Raw genomic sequence first — 4,166 nt, forward strand, 5'->3', positions numbered from 1 at the left:
CTCTCTCTCTCTCCCTCTCCCTCTCTCAGTGCCACTGTCTCGCTCAACCAACCGTCATGTGAAGTGAAACAGCAGTGAAGTGCAAGGGGCCACGCTCCTTGGTGTGCAGCAACTCAGCTTAGGGTATGTAATCACATTAAGCATCATATAGTGTAAATGTTGAATATGACAGATGACTGTGATTATAACTGAATCAGAATCAATATTATATGCCAAATACCATAAATACACAAGGAATCTAACATAACTGATTTGTGTGAATGAAATACATATCGCAGGACTTTGTTCTGTACATATGCAAACAGCATCCATTCAGATGTTAGGAACAGAAAGTAAAGCACATGCACCTTCCACATTGCCACTTTTCAGGACATATGGTCTCTCCATCTGGGAGTTTTGATAATTTGGACAGCTAGTACAGCACATATCTGCGCTGTCGCTGCAGAACACACACAGTTTTAGTTGAAGTAGTCTGTATGAATTCAGTCAGCTGGTCAACCACTTTGCTCCAGACTGCAATATCTCAAATAACTATTCAGTAGATTGCCGCGGTGAACCCCCTGACTTTTCCTCCAGTGCCACCATTAGGTTGACATTTTTATTTTAATTTTTTTAATATCACAACTACTATTGGATGGATTTCCTTGAAAAGGCTAACCCGTTTTCTTGTCAAAGTACCGTTTCCAGGATCAAGATTCCACTTTCACACTCACTTTCAGTTTACTGTGTTACTGAGTAATATAATAAATCAAAAAGCATTTTAAATGTAAAGATAATTACAATGTTAAGATGCGAAACACATTTACATGTAATAAGTTCATCTTTTTTATACTTTATTGCCATTAAATACCAATCTGTTGATGCTATGGCCCAATCTTCCCAACAAAGGTTATTCACCTTATAATGTACTAAACTATTGTACATTCAAAAGTAAAAGCAAGCAGGTCTTCCATCACTAATTAGCTGTGAGGCAGGTATTGAGTATGTATTAGCATATAAATATCCGATTCATTGCACTAAGGGTTATGGGGCTGATTTAAGAACACAAAATGTGTAATTTTCTTTACTATTAAACTCTGAGTACAGTGTATTGTTTTTGACTCATAGGGTTGAGTGGAGTAGTACAACATCATTGTTTTAACAGAAGGCACTGGGCCTTACATAGTCTTAGATTTGAATGTAAGCATCCATGATTAGCAGAGACCATGATTACAGTGGTTGTGATTGCAGTTAACTACTATAATTCTCTGTATTATAGTAGATAGATATGAGAGGATATTTCCAGCAGTGACTAATCTGGGGTTAGTCACATCTCTAATGTGAATAAGAATCTAAAGAGGAGACAGCATTCTATTAAGTACAGTACAAGAGCCGTAATCAAACCTAGCAAAGCTTCATCGGTTCAACTTAGCTTCAGGGGCCTCAGCTAATTTTACTGCTCACTGAAACGTAGCATGTAATACCCAGTGGATGGAGAACACTTCGTTCATTACTGCTGATTAGGAAAAAAAGATCAAGCAAAATATGTCAACGCACGATAACCAGTTAATGTATTTTTAATTAGTGCCTGCTTTTCTTTCCTCCTGTTGATTCCTATTCAAAAACCTACTACTGCGTGTGTTTAATTCCTCCTCCAGCGTCCTCTTGATTAACAGTTAGCTTCCATTATGTTTTTGAGGGCGACAGTGACCGAGCAGGGATGCAGCTGTTAGATTAAAAGTTGAGTGGGTGAGCTCACTGGCTCGCCTCGCGCACTGTTTGAAATGAGGCCTCAGCCAGAGAATCATTTTACAATTTAATAAGCTAATAAACGTGATATGGCAAGTAGTTTCAAGTGCCCTTGGGGGGTCAAGGCACAGTTTACAATCCCATTTAAGAGCTTGTTCTATTACCATGCTGACAAAGGCTTGGACAGGCTCAGAGAGGGAGATGACTGCGATTTGAGGCAGCCTCTGTGATACAGCAGATCTGCTACTCCAGAGGTCACACTCAGCACAGAGGGGTCAGCCTGAACCAGACTTATTGCATTCTTCAAGACAGCTCCCTGGAGTCACATTGTAGGGCATTTGCCAGCCGCCATATTAACACCTTGTGGGAAAAGACTATCAAAGTTGAAATATGTCCATACGCTCATACAAGCAAAGGCCAGACACCTCAACTGTTCAGAGATTTATATTTAATTGCTTCAAACTGAGGTGTAATGACTGTTCTTATTACTCCATCAGCAATGTAATACATTGTCACAATAAATAAATAAGAGAAGAATTATTACATTTGTCCCAGATTTGTTTGTTTTGATTTGAACTGCTCACCTCCTTTCATTCGGGAATTTAAACACCCTACTTTTCTTCCCATAACTGGGCCCCATCAGTCATGTGTTTCTTCCTGTAAAATAGTGAAGTTTCACAAATTCAAAACAAGGATGTTGCTGCTGCGGCTCCTGCGGCTGCTGCTGGTGGTGGTGGTGCTGCTTGGCATACGCACATATGTCTTCCAATCTGAGCTGCTTTGAGCCACACTGTTTCATCTAGTGTTATCAAGGCTGATGCGAGCCTCTCGTCTTTCTGGGTCTGCTGCAGCTGTTGTGTGGTGAGTGGCAAGCCTCTCTGCTGGTTCTCCTTTATCTTCACATCAAGCGATTTGCTGGTCCTTTCATTTTGATACTTGTGCCAGATTGAAAAAGGAAACTTCACAAAACTTGTTTCTGAGCGACACCGGTTCAGGCCGTAGAGTTGCATCCTGATCCAATTTACGGACCGATCAACTTGATCTAATTTAAATCTTAATCAGATGTTTTTGGGCTGCTCTTTATTGTACTTGTGCCATTTATCGTCCTTTGTAGTTTCCTGTCTAATAATGCCAGTACATTTTTTAACAAGCATGAAACACTACAAATGTATAGGATCTTCAAATATTTAATATTTAAAGATGAATTTTAAGAGAAGATAATCCTTTTAAAGTAAAGATACTTGAAGTTTAATTATTAATTCATGTTTAAATTAATACTTTAAGATATGAGCTTAGTTGAGATAAGAGATCTTTATTTTTGTGCACATACAATCATTTTGTGAGTTTTCTCAGCTGTTTTGTCATTGTGACACTCTTCGAAATGGCGACAGTGCCGCTGTGAAAGAAGTGTTAAGCTATGGAAAACATGTATATGTTCTGGTCATCCATTAAAAAAAGGATGTGAAACCGATTGCTTTCCTCCTTTTTGGCTTTTTGGAATTTTACAACTGCTGACACTGTAGGTCACTGAGTCTGAGTTTGAAGGGACTGTTGTATGATTAATACATATTCAAAGACTAAAAGAAATAACTTTCTTGAACACCTTTTAAATTCCAGTGCTTAATGTAAGAAATAAGAACAAAAAGGGGAAATAGTGGCAAGTTTTTCATTGCACTCTATGTCAAGGATATTGCCAAATGCTGAAAGTGGGCATTTGGCAACCCCCAACAGCAACGGAAAAGGAAACATACGATGGCTATAGCAAAATGTTTTTCTACACATAGTGACATGACTCACTGAGACACACACATTAATCCAGACATGTTTTTATCGATACATTAGGAACATAATTGACCAATATGCTGAAAATAGCCATTCTTTTCTATACTTTTTATTTTTATTTTAAGCATATCAAATTGTGTTTGTTGACAAATACACTCCAATTTAATAACATATCTCCTCTCTCCCTCTATTTCTCTCGATTGCCTTTTGTCAGAGCCACAGGCAATTACCTTTTAGTAGTGAGCAGAAATTCTAAAACAGAAAGCAAAGGGGAAATGGAGTCCTTTATGCACACGGCTGATAAGAAACAGGGAGAAATTCCCTTTCTCTCACATCGCTTTAACGCAGACTTCACCAAATAGTAGGTTATTGTGGACTGAGGGCAGCAATCTAACTGGGAGTTTGAGTGATAGTTACAAATTATTAAAGTAATACCTCCTTGTCTTACGAGGTTGTTTGCAATTTGACAGTCAAGACATACATTTTTTGCCCAAAGGTAAAGAGTTTTTCTAGACCAGAAAATTGACAAATTAACTCAGTTTGTTCCTTTCACCTTTGAGGAAGTTGAAGTCTATTTTGAACATGTACTTGTTGCTAATGTGAATTGGCCTGAGGAACAATGGACTTGGAATCAGACAACCCAGTCTCATATAAAA

General features: G+C 38.4%; 1 protein-coding gene across 1 annotated transcript in view; it reads left to right on the plus strand.

Moving 5' to 3' along the window:
• The first annotated feature begins 2,423 nt into the window (after positions 1-2,423).
• Positions 2,424-4,166, plus strand: part of csf3r (colony stimulating factor 3 receptor (granulocyte)) — a 10,508-nt gene continuing 8,765 nt past the window's right edge. Inside the window, exon 1 of the mRNA XM_035673064.1 lies at positions 2,424-2,589. The gene's annotated coding sequence lies outside the window, so the exon portion shown is untranslated. The remainder of the gene's footprint in view (positions 2,590-4,166) is intronic.

This window comes from Morone saxatilis, unplaced genomic scaffold (assembly GCF_004916995.1).
Source record: "Morone saxatilis isolate NCDOM2014 unplaced genomic scaffold, NCSU_SB_2.0 Contig24, whole genome shotgun sequence".
Lineage (NCBI taxonomy): Eukaryota > Metazoa > Chordata > Actinopteri > Moronidae > Morone > Morone saxatilis.